The sequence below is a fragment of the Passer montanus genome, unplaced genomic scaffold (assembly GCF_014805655.1).
Source record: "Passer montanus isolate IOZ18808 unplaced genomic scaffold, ASM1480565v1 scaffold8, whole genome shotgun sequence".
NCBI lineage: Eukaryota > Metazoa > Chordata > Aves > Passeriformes > Passeridae > Passer > Passer montanus.
In genome coordinates, this window is record NW_024373256.1 from 9,687,013 (window position 1) to 9,703,259 (window position 16,247).

Below are 16,247 nucleotides of genomic sequence, written 5' to 3' on the forward strand. Positions count from 1 at the left end.
CTTCTGGAATTCGATAAAATCTGATTAGCTAACTGTAATCTAGTGAAATATAAGAGACATTTACCCTGTTTTACAAAGCTTAACAAAAAAATAACCTTCAATTCCATCTAAAAAATTTGAACAAGTAATTCTTTCAATGTCAAAGTATCCACTAGTAGTGAAATGTATTGGAATGTTGTCTTAAAATCATAAGGAATTATAACTGTTTTGGGGTTTTTTTGTGCCTGTAGTATCACTGCTGAACAAGTGCACTGAAAAACTCTTTTAGAGCAGGGAACCACGTTTTGCTTGGTCAGCACATAGCATAAGCTCAATGCAGTCTCTTAGCAAGCTCCTGGACATCAGCAAATTGCAAATAATAAAAAAAGCTGTATTAGACCATTGCACTAAGTGGCAGCTTAGTACTTAATCTGTGAGCTAAAAAAAATACAACTCAAAAGCACGGTTGCATAATACTGGGCCTGATGCAGTATGTACTTACAGAACAGGACTGGCTCGGTATTAGTAAAAGTCAATTTGTTAGATATTCACTGTGAGCAACGTGTTGCACAATTCATGCAATAAATTACTCTGTGCATGCATGATCATATTCTGATCACAGAATAAATGCCTGTGTTCTCTATTGCACATTCTCAAGTATAAATCATCAGGTTTCCAAGACTTCTTTGAAGAATTTTTTTTCCCTCGTGATTGGTTTGATGTTGAATCAAGTTCAGTCACCTCAGACACTGACAGCTAAGCCTGAAGGTGAAATACTCAAGGTATGAGTCCCATCTTGTTTGTGAATGTTTGCACAGCCAACATTTGAAGCCATACCCAATCAACTTTCTTTGAATTTCAAATTCACTCTGCTGTGACTGCAGCACCCTGAGAAGAGAGACTGGCACCCCCAGCCCTGCCTGCCCTGGGACAAAGCCCTGGGGACGGGTCGGTCTGGCCCTCCCGCCAGTGCCCCAGGAAGGGCAGGGCCACCGTGGCCAAGGCACCACTGTGGGGGACAGGGCAATTTGCCTGGGCCTGGGGAGTGATCCCAGAGAACTTTCAAAGATACTTGCAGCAGGAATAGTGTGGCCAGCAGGACCAGGGAAATGATTGTCCTGTACTTGGCACTGGTGAGGGCATGCCTTAGGTGTTGCCTCCAGTTCTGGACCCCTCAGCTCAGGAAGGACCTTGAGAAAAAGGTCCGGAAAAAGGCAACAAAGTTTGGGAAGGGTCTGGAGCACAACCCCTATGAGGAGCTGATGAGGGGGCTCAGCCTGGAGAAAAGCAGGCTCAAGGGGGGACCATAATGCTGAAAGGAACTTGTAGGGGTCGAATTCTTCTCCTAGGCAACCAGTGAGTACACAGTCTTAAACTACGCCAGTGGAGGCTTAGGTTGGACACAGGAGTAAGTTCTTCCCAGAAAGGGTGATTAGACATTGGAATGGGCTGCCCAGGGAGGTAGTAGAGTCACCACTACCTCCCTGGAGGTGTTTAAGGACAGGCTGAACGTGGCCTTTAGTGCCATGGTCTGGTTGACACGGTGGTGGCTCGGTCTTAGGTTAGACTCGACGATCTGAGTTCTTTTCCAGCCTCAAAGGCTCAGTAACCCCATCCCGGAGCACCCAGGAGCGGCTCCCCTCAGCCTCGCCCTCTGAGGGCGCGAGTGCCCGGATGTGCCGCCCCGCCCCGCCTCCCGCACGTGCGCGGCGCCAGCGCGCGCGGCTCCCGCAGCCATCGCCGCCCGGCCCCGGGGTGGGCTGCGCGCCGCCCCGCCCGCAGAGCCCTCTGAAGGAGGGTGAGGGGGCGGGAGTGCCGAGAGCGGCGACCGCCCCCTCTCTGCCGGGGGCGGGCAGGGTCCCCGCCAGGCCGCAGCCGGGCGCTCGGCGGGGCTGCCCCGCCGGGCCGCTCTGGGCCCTGAGCAGGTGGAGGTGCCGGTGCCCGCACCGCGCCCTGGGACGCGGCTCGCACCGCGCCGGCCGCTGGAGGATGTGTGCTGTGTTGTTATTTGCAGTAAGGAACACTCGCTCCCGGGGGAGGAGCGGGGCTGCGGGCAGCAGGGCGGCGCTGCGGGCCCGGCCCGAGCCCTGCGGCGTTGGGATGGGAGCGCCTCGCCCGGGGAGAGCTGAGCCCGCCGGGACCCAACCGTGCAGCTGCGGCGGGGCTCGCTGGGCTGCGAGAAGAACCCTTAGACCAGGGCTGTTAACGGGTTCAGCTCTTCTTCTGCGACACGCGTGGATTTAGGTGGCACTTGGTCAATCCTTTTTAGCGTGGTCAGGCATTGGAATAGGTTGCCCGAGAAGGTGGTGGTGTCACCATCCCTAAGGCGTTTGAAAGACGATGTGGCCCTGGGTGATGTGCTTTAAACCAGTGGCCGTCCTGGTTTGATGGTTGGGCTGGACGATATAAAAGGTCCCTTCCGAGCCTGATGATTCCATGATTCCAGAATCAGCGTTGTTAACAAGTGTATCCACAGCACCTGTATGCACAGATCCACATCGCGGGTGCAGGTCACTTGGCGACACTTGGCAGTGACATTCTTTGGGACGCGGGGGGCAGGTGGAGAGCTGTGCTGCCGTGCCGAGCCTTTCTGCCAGCAAATATATTTGCCTTTGTTCCATTTATGTGGGTTTTGTATTGGTGTGCAAGCGTGCAGTGCAGCAAACTGCAGTTATTCAGTCTCAGTGCAGTCAGGGGATACCAGGGCTTCTGCCTGCTGCAGGCAATTGCCTGAAATAAAGACTACAGGATTTAAAGTGAATTAATTTTCCTGATATTTACTTCATAGCTAAACAAGTATCTTTTTATGAATGGAGGTGTTTCAAAAACACCTCCATAAAGTCTGGTATGTCAATATGTCTAAAATACATAAAGCTTAAACATCACTCACTTTTTAAGGAAAAAGGCCAAGACTACACTGTCCTGTGAGTACAGCATGTTCTGAAGTTCTTGTTTATGGGAAGGTGTTCACACTTCCTCACACTGCATCTTTTCCTCTATGAGAAAAAAATGCCCAGGTTTTGAATTAATTGAGGTTTTAAAGCTTTCAGCAAAGGCACAGCTGGCATTTCATAAAATTATTCTTTTAATGTGTGACATTTTATGTTGTTCCTTCCTAAAGTTTTTGTTCCTGTGTAATTGCTTAGGGCAGATGTGACTTTGTGGTGTAACTTGCTTTTAAAACTTGTCTGGTAATGACACCAGTTATTAAGCAAATAAAAACAGCTGGAAGCTGAACAGCCTTAGTACATTATTGGGAGTACAGAATATCTTTCAGGATTTGGCAGTATTTAGAGAAGTATGGAAAACTGAACTTAATGATGCAAATGAGTTTTTAGAAGCAGTCATACAATAACATGGCAATCGCCTTTATATTTACCTTTTGTTTGTCAGATTCTGTTGAATTATAAGGTAGTATCAAACAGCTTTAATAGAGAGGGTTAGTACGTGGATATTCAGACAAATTCAGTGGTTTCTATGCATAAAATACTTAAAAATTGGAACTTTTACTTGTTAGCCTAGCAATGAAATTAGATAATTGATGACACAATGGATTAATGTAATATTGGATGGGGAATATGCTTAGTTGAGGTTTGGGGTTTTGTAAACAGCGTTTAGATTACTCATGAAATGATTATTGGAAGGAAGAGGGAATATATTTTATCATAGGCCATTTATTTTTGTGGGCCTTTTTGGCATTTCCGTCTTGTAACCTCTTCCTCTCGTGTATTTTCCTTTTGGTTTTTTACATGCACAGCTTTTAACCTCTGTCAGTGACATGTACAGAAACCATAACATCAGCTTCAGCCTTTAAAAGAATTAAAAGTAGTCTGTTAGGATTTGTCTGTGGGATCAAAAGTAAAATTGTGTGGCTGGGCCGTGTCAGGGACGTTCTGAGTCTGATACCTGTGGGTTCAAAGCCAAAACTGGAGAACTCCATTAGTGTTACTGTATGAAACTGCATTTGATAAATGCCAGACTTTAAAATAACTGATTTTTAAACTTTTCTAAAAACACTGAGCAGTAGGTTTCTATTGATTTAATAATATGTGTCTGTATATATATATATGTACACACACAGTCTAAAATATTCTAAAAAATGAAATGTTGATGTTGGAACAAGTCCATTTGAGTTGGTGACATAGCAAAAAGACAAAATGTGGATGTGAACAGTTTCCTTTTTTTGGTAAACATTCCATTGTATTGGAATCTATAGAAAACAAAAATGTATTTCTCTTATATAATTGGCACTTCCAAGTGTGAAGACTTGAAGGAACTAGGGCTGAGTTTGTGTATGGCAGTTGAGTTAAAAGGAGCAGATGATGCACCTCTGGTACTGCTGTTCTTGCCAGAGGTAATTGGAAAGACAAATATCATCTTAGAATTTGAGCAGGAATATGAAAGGTGTTAAAAGATGCACATAAAGTGTATTGAAATCACTTTACTCTCAGGATTTTAACCTAATAACAGACTTTTACATCTGAAAACTGCAGAAATTGAGAAAGCTGAACTAGTATTCTTAAGGCTTTAATTTCTCAGGTAGAACAAAATATGTAACTTTTAAAATTACGAATCCTTAAGACATCTTTGTGATTTTTGTTTTTCCTTTTTGCTTTCCAACCAACCAGGAATGTGCTGAAACAGACGCTCTAGAAAGGTGCTAGAGATACAAGGTAAGTGCTGTATCTTAAAAAATTTAAACTTTTTAAACAAGTTTTTTTTTAAATAAAGCTGCTGTGCTATTTTTTTAGTGAGCAGTGTATCCCTTTAAGTTGTGCTTACGGTTTTATAATCATGTTAAAATGGAAGCTTTTCCAGGAGATCTGTTCCTATACAAACAGAAATTTGGTTATATGTAGTACTTGTATTACATAAACTTAAGAGCAAGTTATTGTAATTTTATGCTTTGGCCTTTGATATGAGTAGGTTTTAATCACCTCTTAAGATTATTACTTAAATACTCGTATGCTGATTAAACAATATTTCCTCTTTTTAAAGGACTGTCATGCTTGCAAGCCTTCACAATGTTAGCTGTTTTCCAAATGTGAATAGTTTTGATATTAAAACTTTGGCCTGTAGAACATTTTGTTTACTTTTAACAGTTTTTCTGCAGTGACTCAGGCTTGTACCAGCACAGCACATCCAGAGGGACTCCAGACCCTGTGTGGTTTGGTTAAATCAATCCACTTACAGATGAGGAAAATTCTCTCTCAGAGGGAATCACCAAGGGTGTTGAATGGTTGCTGATAGTGCTGTTTCAGGAGGTGTTAGGAAGGGAAGTCAAGCAGTTTAGTAAAACAAGGAAGTTGGGTTATATTGACTGACACATTCTCAGTTCTGGAACTGTGTGCTTCTGGAGTTTAGCTGGTTCCCTAAATGGTGAAAATTCTGATTCTGCCCTTCCCTCCTCATCTTCAGTGTGGGAAAAAGAGGGTGGGACAGGTTGCCTGATTTTCAGGATAACCAAGACTTAAAGCCTCTTGATAGTTTCCACTGAGGCCTCCTAGATGAACCAGAGCATTGGTTCCAGCTCTACAGAAAAAGCAGACACTGCACACGACTGTCATGGCTGCTCCAGAGACTGGAAGAACAAGATGTACAGAACTGGATATACACAGAAGGGGGTATGTATCTGTAGCATTGATGTATTCCAACAAACCCCAGAACTGTGTTAGGCAAAAAATCCCAACTAGAAACACTTAAAGGCAGGGGAGCTTCCCCTGACCTGGAGGCAAGGTGTGTTTAGGGTTGTGTGCAGGATCTATGAGGAGCAGGTTTGATTAGACTTGGTAAACCAGTTCACTTTGTGTCCTCCTTTAGTACATCTGCAGCCTTTGGTTCTTGCTGTGAATAAATCTGCTGCTTTTTTAGCTGCATGTCCAAAAAATAAAGGAGATGAACCACTGAAATTAAGACTATTTGCACTTGACAGCCATAAATGTTTATGTTTACTTCTTCAAATGAAGAAATGCTGCTTCTTATTCCATGTTGTGCTGTATTCCTAGCATTGTTTTTAAACATTTTTAGCACCTGAAGTTCAAGAGCCAGAATTTCCCAGTGTTAGTTACAGAATACAGCTTTTTTCAAACTTTCCTTCTGTGGCAGAGATTGATGTCTACCACAAAAATCTTCCATATCCTGAAACTCCAAAGCAAATGCACATTACAGAATTTATTGAAGTGTTCAGATTACTGTTATTAAATCCAGATGTTAATGTAACAGTTTTGCACTTGGGCAATAAACTAGATCTCTCTGATTGTTGACTCAGTAGAGAGTATTTTAAGATTTCATATTTGGTACTTGGCTTAAACATTAATTAAATGTTTGAAAAGGGGCTTTTACCTGGGCATAGTGCCAAGAGCAACAAAGTGAGAGAGAAGTCCTAGTTATGCTCAGTTTTGATCTTTACACCAACTAGTGAAGCACAAATTAACAAGACAAAAAATAAAGACAAAAAGGAAACCCACTGGTTTTGTAAGTGAATTTATGACATAGGTAGTCCTAGTTACAAACCTGAGAAGGACATGCAGTTGTGTTCATGTTTCCACATTTTGTGTCTAATCCTGGAAGCCTGCTGGAAGGCTAGGGAACAGTTGCTGAAAACTTGTTTACGAATTCTAGAGACATTAAAATTAGTTTCTTAGTCATTCTTTAAATGTAAAAGAGGTAGCTCATAAAAATTCAGCAGAGAAACTCATTAAAATGAGTTCAAATTGTTAGTGTATTAAGTCCAGTTAATACCCAGAAATGGTTCTTACATCTCATGTAGAGACAAATTTCTCAATATTTCCTACACAAAAAAGGTAGAAGAGACACAGAATTCCAGCTAGTGAAGTTCTGTTTAATTACATTGCTGCAATGCTTAATTTTGTTCCCCATATTGTTAAAATTGAAAATGTATAGCTTGGTAAAGCTGCAATCCAGCAAAGCTTTAAGCATGTGTTTCTGACACTGAATAGGTTGCACAAAGTCAAACACATGCTTAAGGCTTTTCATGATTTAGGACCACGTGTTAGTAAAGCTTTAGAAAGTAGTGTTGGGACACGGGCAGAGCAGTGTGTGTGACAGTGTCTGTGATGGCTGTCTCCTTACAGTTCTGGTCCTCACTGCCCCTGCACACAGAACTGCACTGCTGCAGGCCCAGTTCTGTGTGCAGGTGCTGTCCTGCATTGGCAGGGGTTCAGTGGAAGATGGGAATTAGGGGTTGTACTTGGCTGTTGTCTAAGGGAGCACCTGATGTCACCCTTAATCTCACGTTGTGTTTTTAGAATGCTGCAAAGTGCATTACCAGTCTTCTTGTACATTGTGCATTGGCCAACAAGGCATGTTCCCTTGTACATGGGTGGCTGGAGGTGTGAGAGCAAAGGAGTGTTTGTACTTTTATAATCTTCCCTTGGAGCTCAGGCAGGTGAGGTCTCAGGACTGGTGTATTTTGAGAATGGAACTTGCTGAATATACTGAGATGGTTATACAGAAACTAATGGGGATCTCCCTGTTCATTAAGGTTGGCCTGAATTCTACCATTTGTGTGTTTTTTAAGGAGTTTTTGAATGGACTAATAAATCTCTCTAAACTATTTGCGAGTGTATTTTTTCATCATAAATCACTTGGTACACTATTTTCTTTTACGATTTCCTCTTTAAAAATAAAATTTTAAACATATTTGTCCATGGAAAGTACAACTAAGTCAGGTACCAAAAAAGAAAAGCGTTAATGTTTGGCTCATGTTTTTGATAATGTTTTTCAGTATATTATTTGTACTCTTTGTACAGCTATACTCTTTGTAACTGTACTTAGTATATTTTTAAGGTTTTTGTTAAAGACTTGTAACCTGTATGAGTTAGGAGTTTATAGGAACAACTGGAAACCTCACCATTTTCTACTTAATGTTTTCAACATTAATTTAATTTTCAGTGTCTGGACTGCAGAAGGTTTTTAATACCCAGTTTATGAGGGTAGAGCTCACTTATGGTCTTTCTAGTAAATAATTAAAGAGAAGTTACTGCTTTATTTTGCAGTCTTTATTATTTCTGAATTTGTATGGGTTAATTACAGTAATGCTTCTTTGTGTTAATGTCTAATACAGCAGCGCTCAATTACAAAGTACTGAGCAAATACTGTCAGTTTTTGCAAAATATAAACTGTCTCTATGGTTATGGGAATTATAAGTCTTCCAATGTGAATCAAGCCCTAAATAATTCTCTCTATATCTTTAGACAGTTTTAACCAACTTTCTTTGCTTCTTTGAATAACAGAGTGTAATTTTTGATTTCTTCTGGAATCAGATCCTCCCTCCTCTGCCAGATGTTCCACCCTTCCTCTGTTCTGCCAGTTAAACCATTTGATGACTCTTTTACCAGGTCCTGCATCACAAGCCTAATTGTAAAAACTTGTCACGCAAAATTGGTAAAAGAGAAAAGTGGAATCTCTTGGAAAGGGGGAAATGCAGGTGGTGAGAACCTGCTCTGGCCCATAGTTCATCTTTGCTGTCCTGGGAATGCTGTGGGCAGGAGCACAGGTGGGAATGTGGAGCCAGCCCCAGCTGGACCTGGGGGATGGGTAAAACACTGGGACTGCTCCCCTTTGCTGCAGAGTAAACCACACTCACAGGACACCCTTGGACACAGTTCTACACCAGCTGTTCCTCAAATGCCTGGGGCAGTTGGGGCCTGCAGGTGGTGCAGAAGAGAATTCCACAGCATCTCCCATCTGCCTTTGGCTTCTTGGCGTCGGCAGTAGACTTTGGAAAGCCTAAGCCAAGCCTTGTGCTGGCTGAGGAACATGGTCAAGAAAAGGTTATCAAGGAGGGATGGTATACAGAGCATTTTTGATGGGGAAAGCTCAGTTGAGGTGATTTAGTGGTAGATGGAGGATAGAAAAAATAGAGAATACAGGAATAGAAATTAGGAAAGTGGGTATTGAAGTGATCTGGGGAAAAATTAACTATGGTCTGACACTAGAAAACAAACAATGAAAATAAACCAATAGAAAAAACTCCTTGGCTACAGTATTTATATCTGATACCAGATTATATTTAATGAATATCTTTTTTTTATCACATTATCAGTATTTTCCAACAGTTTCTAATAAAGCTTTGTAGTATCTTTTTAAAATATTTTGAGTGCTGCTCAAACTACAAGAACTACAGAAAGTAAATGTGTGACAGCTGCTAAGTGCAGAAATTTGTAATCTACTGTAAACAATTTTATGTTACCATCTATTTCTTACTTATTTTTAAACAAGCAGCTTTGTGTGGTATGAAATATTGGAACACAATAGTTTAACAGATAAGACTTCTTTGAAATTGGCCTTAGGCAACATAAACTCTCCTGACCCAGAGTTTCTGCCCTATTAGTCTTTAGCTCATTTCAGTAGGGAAAATGGAATTCAAGTTCGTTTTAGCTTTGGAGATCGTGAGAAATTGGTTCTTAAAGTACTGAGGGCATGGACTGTGGATTATAGCATTAACTGTTTGGAACATCAGAGTTTTCAGGCACCATACTAATAACATACTTTCTCTGATTATTTTAGAATATGGGTGTTGATCTGGAGATTAGGCTTCATCAGTTGTGATCTTGGATCTGTATTTATAAAGAAGCAATAAGTTATATTCCTTCCTGTGGTCTTACCCTGTTCCTTGTTAGAAGAAATGTGTTTGATTTGAAAAGTAAAAATTTGGCTTCTGTTAAGTGAAGAGTGTAATTTTTGTCTTTATCAAATTATTTATTATGCTGTTAGTCATAATACTATGTGTGTGGTATATCTTCGTGCTTAATTTCCAGTGTTTAGGAGTCTCAGGGCTGGGATTTTGTGGTTTGTTGTGGGATTTTTCTTCCTGGAAGCCTGCTGAACTGTATGGAATTCAGCATTCTTTCAGTCTGCATCCTTGTTGTCTCTATTAAAAAAACCCCCGGCTTTAATTCTTAGGAAGATGCTGTAAGGTGTAAATCTAGTAGAAGTGATATAATTGCATTCAGATTGTGGCCTGTTGTCACTGCTGTATAAAAATGAGGCCATGTAACACAATGTGGAATGAGAAGTAAGAAACGGGAAAGAATAGCGTAGGTGAACTCTAAGCACTTGGTGTTAATCACATAAAGAATGCACAGTAAATAGCTGCTGCTTGAGATGTACTGCAAGTTGATTTATATATTTTTTAAATTAAACATTAATGTGTCACCTTCTAAGTTTTCCTGTTGTCCATTAGCAGATTAAATATTAAAAGTTTCATTTTCAGAAGTTGGGACTAACAAGTTGACTGGTTTCCATGGGAGCTAATTCAAGTTACTGTTTGCATTGTTAATACCTCAAAGTAGCTGTGTTGGTCCAAGTCAATATGCAGCAGAAGGTTTGAGAGAGAGAGATTTTCTTAGCTCTCCTAAGGTTGTGTGTAGGGACTGCTTAATTGAGGACCTTCTGTACATGTCACTGAATTTCAGCTCAAACATAATCATTCTGATTTTTGCAAGATCCCCTGAATTGAAGTTGCTGGTAATCCCTAATTACACGTAGATTATTTTGAATTAATGTCTAATTAGCACTTAGTTTATTGCTGAATGTAAATAGTATGTTAAATTCTGTCCAAAGAAGTTGATTGTATTTTTAACGACAAATTTAACACCAAATATTACAATAATAAAATAATTACAATAATAAAACTTTGCTAATCTTTGTAAAGTGTGTAGATATAAAAAGAAGAAAAATATAGATTTTTCAAGAAATCTTATCTACTAGAAATGATTGTGCAATGTTCAGTCCTGCTTCTGATAGGATGTAGAAAGCAGCACATTCAATGGGAGGCAGTCCTGCAGTTCCTTCCTTTGATTTGAATCCTTGTGCTTTCCTTGCTTTGTTCAATTCAAGGGCTTGGTTTGCAGGCAGTAAAATAAACAGAGTAGCACCTGCAGCTTAGTCATAAATGGGAACATCTCGCAGTATCCAAGCAAACAAATGAAATCATGGAGTCATCTAACCTTTCCTGAAGTGCCTTAAGAGCTTTACCAACATTCATTTTTAAGATGGACCGCTATTTTGGCTATCCAAGGTCTCTGAACACATGGAGGAATTGGGAAAGATTATGATCCAAATCATTGATTAAAGTTACTAATTATTGTCTGAGCTATCCAATACGTTTATTATACAAAAACAAACACTTGGGTTTTGATTTTTTCTATATTGGAAACTTCAATTACATTCTTCTGGCTACACGTTATGTTTGCTGGCCACAGAAAATCATGGAGCACATGGGACCTTACTAATTCCTTTCACAAAGTTCTGTCATAGACCAGAAGAACTGAACTTGCTTTTGAGCAGGTTAATCTGAGTTGATGTCACAATTACTCAAACACTCCTGCAAATCACTTCATATTAAAACTGAAATTAAGAACTTTGGGATTTTTGCTAATTGGAATTCAGTTAAGTTGCTTTGGAAGTTATATGTCACTATGTTTCATTGGAAAAAGTATTCTTTAAATATGTGGATATTTATGAGGGTGAGAAACTAGGAGCCTCATTAGTTTGCACACCACACTAGTGCAGATAGCTCCTGTTTGGTTGGTTTCTTTGTCTTGCTAAATTTAGGTGTAAAACTAACCTTGTGTTGCTTTGTAAACTCAGCCTAAATGCATTTGTTGCCAGTGTTAATGTCAGCTTTTTGAATTAGAGTATTAAAGCAAATTTAGAATATTGACAATCAACATCATCTTCACAGACTGAAAAATAGGAATGTCACGTTTAGATTTTCTGACCATTTGCACATAACATATTTCCATATGTACAGTAACATGTAATCAAGATACTACTTCATGTTTTGCCTATCTAGTTTTAAGTATTTTTATGAAGCTCTTTATTTTAATAGAACTAGTGAGGATATGTCCTATGACAGCTTTGTATTTATTTAATCAAGTGGAACCAGCTGAACCACTTAACGTTGCCTTAAGAGGAGCATTGTTTATTAAGAATGTCCACAGAAAAGATGAGATTAAATCAAATTATGTCTGCTCATATGGTGATTAAAAGTAAAAAGTTGTTGAGGACTGCCTGAAGTCCTTCACTTACAACAAGTTATGGGTCAATGTTTTCTACACTTCAGGTATTGTGGCCAGAATTCTGGTTGCTGCTGAGTGCTCAGCAGCAGCTCTTAGGGAACATGGACTTAGTTGTAGATGAAATGAATCATTGTACTCTCATGATTTCAGAGTTTTCAGCACAAATCTTTGTGAACTCTGCTGCAAACACTGCAGGTCAACACAGCATGGCTTCTGTTTATGAAGCCTTGTGTCAGTAGAAGGTAAATTGAAAGTTGTCCTGGGTTATCAGGCTTGTTAATGGATGTTTGCTTCCATGCTGGGTCTTAAACAGTTCTCTGGAGACGAGCATCTCTTTGCAGGGTGGAATAGCAGAGGGGTTCAGACTTCTCCTTAAAAATGGAGGTTGTTGACTGAGTGTTACCTTTAGGAGGCATCTAATTTTAGACTTTACTTTTTGTTTAGTCCCTCAGACTGATTTATTGATTTTGGTGCACACTGCAGAATTTCTCAGCTGTTTTTTAAAGGAAGGTGGCATAGTTGACAGTTTTGTATAATCAGTAAACAATTTAAACATCACTTCTGTCTGAAGATATGGGCTGTGTTTCAGTCATGATTATTGTGCATATTGAACCTTTGCTTTCTATGTTTGAAATATTTGTAAAAAGTTTAGCGTTTTGAATAAGTTCTATTATTATAATTTTAAAGCCCTCGAAATGTGAATACAGAAGATAGTTGTAATATTTACAACTACTTAAAACATTTGTATGAAACCTTAAGGTATTTAAACACTAAGTTTCACAACATTGCTGTGAGGTAGATTCTTTCCAGTGAAGGTTTATGTGTAGCCCGGATTTCACGAACTCTTGTTTGAACAGGTTGGTTTGAGAAGGCAGTAATGTGAGAAAAGAATAGATAAATCATCTCTATGGCCCCGCACAGCGACAGGGTAGGCTTTAGTTTCCCCACACTTTAATGGAGCTGTGGGAGGCTGCCTTTATTCCTCACAGCCCCACACTGCAGGGTAATTGATTTGCACTTAGCAGGGCTCAGCTCCCATTACCAATTACTGTGATTTTTTTTTCCTGCCTGGAGGTAGCAGTGGAGGGAATGTATCATCAGGATTCTCCTGACTCATCCCCAGCCTCTGTCCAGGTACAAGTAATTATCTATACGTTACCTCATGGACAATGCCACTGTAGCTTATTCATTTTTCATTTTTGGATCAGTCCAAAGATTTAAGATTTAAAGACTTCCTCTGAAGAATTAGTAAGAGAATCTCAATGTACCATTATCATCAAAATATGCAGAAGTGTAAAATGAGTTTCTGGAGGTCTTTTGGGTGTCTGTTCAGTGGTATTAATTTACCTAGAGTAGACAGTGACAAAAATTCAATCTCAGTTATTTAATAAAAGTGGACATTTTTCTGCAGTATTGACCAGCCCAGTCCAGGAGGACTCTGTGCTCCTGGAAGAAACATTATTCCAGGTACTGGAACAGTGAGAAGCGTGACAGGACTTCAGTTTTGTCAGATACTTCTGCACACTGTTTTTTAAAGAAATGAATAGTGAGTTTTTCATAATGCATAATCCAAGGTGATTACTCATGGTTAGTCAGCTGCTGATATTTCTCATCTTTTTCTGCTTTTGTATAATTACCTTCATAAAAATAGCTGTATGATTTAAATCCTTATTGCCCTGTGTTTGATCACAAAACTTAATTAATTAAGTTTATCGACACTGTGTTTTAACTCTAAGATTGCAGTTTCTCTTTCGGTATGGTAGTTCAATGTCAGTTTTCATGTCGAAGTTCCCGTGCTGCAGTAAGGTGGTGTCTGCACGAAGGGTGTCAGCCCAGCAGAGGTGAGGCTGTGCCTGTCCCATCGGGGCTCGTGCCCCCAGCCCTTGCTGCTGGGCTGGGCTGAGCAGCGTCACCCTCTGGAGCCCAGCCTCTCTGGGGCTGCTCCAGGAGCTGGTGGAGATGGAGACTGCAGCCAAGCCATGATTTGTTTCTGTATTTCTCTTTACCCCTTGCTGATAGGCAGCATGCTGAGAGCAGCCATCCTTTAAAACCCAGCATCTCTTCCTCTCCTTGGAGTGGGTGTTCCATCCCCGGGGCTTGTCTCCGGGAAGTGACTCCCGTAGCTTCCAATTCCCGGACTGTTCAGTGAGCTGAATGTTCCCAACTACTTTGTTTATGTTCAGCCCTGACGTGTGTTGATCCTTGGGAGAAAGGAGAGACTGAGCATTCCAAGGGTCTGACCACTGGACTGGACTAATTTGTAGCTTAGGAAGGAAGGTTGCTGTAGGCTTGTGTAGGCATAGGTAGGGTCTGCTGCATTCTGAAAGCACAGTCCTTGCCCTTCTTCATGAGAAGGGAAGGGGAATTGCCAGGTCAGCCTCAAATTGTGACAGCTCACATTCTCTCAGGTCATTAGTGCCCACTGCTCAAATAGAAGGAATATTTAAAACTATAACAGCCCCCAAAGTGCTTATTGGTCTCAGTGTCAGAAACCACTGTTCCCACTGCACAGATCACCAAGTCTTTCCAGGCACTAACAGGGAGACCAAAAAGCTTAATGGAATGGCCTGCCTTGGCAGCTGATAGCTAACCTGCTGGATCTCACACTTTTAAAGGATCTTTTTTAGTGTTTTCTTATACATTGAAGAAAAAGGTAAGAAAAACGAAGCAAACCCAAAATTTTACATTTCGGGTATTCTCCTCACTAAAGATTCTGGTGTATTACAAACTGCTAGAGTTTTAAATTTTGCTGAGTTTTATAAATGGAGAAACTGAGTGCTCATGTTCACACCATGATTCTGTAAATCCTGGAGCTGATATTGCTAATATCTGATGATATGTTAATTCAATAATGTACTGGGTACAGTGACCCAGGTTTCTTGAAGGTGTGGGTGAGTGAGCAGTGTTAATGTCAGCCAGTTGACTTGGCCAAAGCTTGAATGCATTGTCGTTCTTGAACTGTTATTTTGCAGCAGATTGCTAAAATAAAAGCTGGTTTACTACTGAAGCGTCATCCAAATTTCAGAGCTTGTGCCAAATAAAATACCAGTTCTGGTGTCTCAAGTAGCAGGGAAGTATAAGATTATAAGATTTTTCCAAGGAAATGCATTTTGTCTTTTGAAGATAAAATGTTTAAAAATAAAAGGAGCGTTTGTCTTCAGCAGTAAAGAAGATAGCAACCACCTACAATCTGTGAGAACACTTACATAAGGCTCATACATTGTACAGGAGTTCTGGTTTGGCAGTGCTGGAACACTGTTCCTGTGTACTTGTCAGGGAAATGTGAACCGAAGCTCCTAGCAGTGCTGGTGCAGATTCTATTTTGATAATGTATTCTAAAGGCTAAGTAGGAAAATAATTTTTTTTCTAGTTTTCACTTTACTACTCTTAAACATTTTGCTGAATTCTGTGTTAAAAAAGAACTAAACCAGCTACCTGTAATCATTTAGGACTATTGGAACAATTGAATAATGTGATTTTTAGTTTTTGGAAGTAAGTTGGTATTATGCTTTCCAACAGTTCATAAGCAGAAATTGTTTTCATACCTAGCAGAGTGATGGCTCACACAACTTTAACTTCAGGTGTCTTACTTGCAAGGAAGGAAGCAGAAACCCCCTGAGTGACAACTGATTTTTGTCAGATCAGCCTGCTATAAAAGGATTATGTTAAGTAGAATATTGAAACTTTAGCAGAATGGATTTTTTTAAATTGTGTTTTGCTGTACACGTTTTAACTGTTGAGTTTCAGTTATGTTATTAATATACTTTGTGTATAGGTCTGCTTCAATTCAGGGTTACACAGATAATGATTACCCTCTGTAAGTGCAGATGGCAAATCTGGAATAATTCTTTGGAATTCAGGAAGCTTCAAACAAATGAGAAGGGGAGGCAAATTATCTTTAGTATGAAATGTGAGAGTATAATGGGCTTTATATTCTAAATCAGAGGTTTCTCAGTTTTGCACATGGTTACTGGATAAAGTGTTTATTGTACAGGGTTTGATTTTGAACAAGGTGAACAAATGTTTTCTACTGCTCATTTTAGTGTTTGAATTGTTGATGTACAAACAATTGGTTATATTAGAAACATCAGAATGAAATGGCTTTTGATGATTGAAAATAGATGGGAGACATTCTGCATATCTTTAATTGAGTTTTATGTGAAGTAAATGCTGCTGCACCTGGTGCTAAAGCAGTTGTATTCATCTGGAGCAGTTAAAATG

General features: G+C 40.1%; 1 protein-coding gene across 2 annotated transcripts in view; it reads left to right on the plus strand.

The window, feature by feature from the left end:
• The first annotated feature begins 1,895 nt into the window (after nucleotides 1–1,895).
• Nucleotides 1,896–16,247, plus strand: part of MRTFB (myocardin related transcription factor B) — a 66,145-nt gene continuing 51,793 nt past the window's right edge. For both annotated transcript variants that reach the window (XM_039731861.1, XM_039731863.1), the window contains exons 1-2: nucleotides 1,896–1,992; nucleotides 4,608–4,652. The gene's annotated coding sequence lies outside the window, so the exon portion shown is untranslated. The remainder of the gene's footprint in view (nucleotides 1,993–4,607; nucleotides 4,653–16,247) is intronic.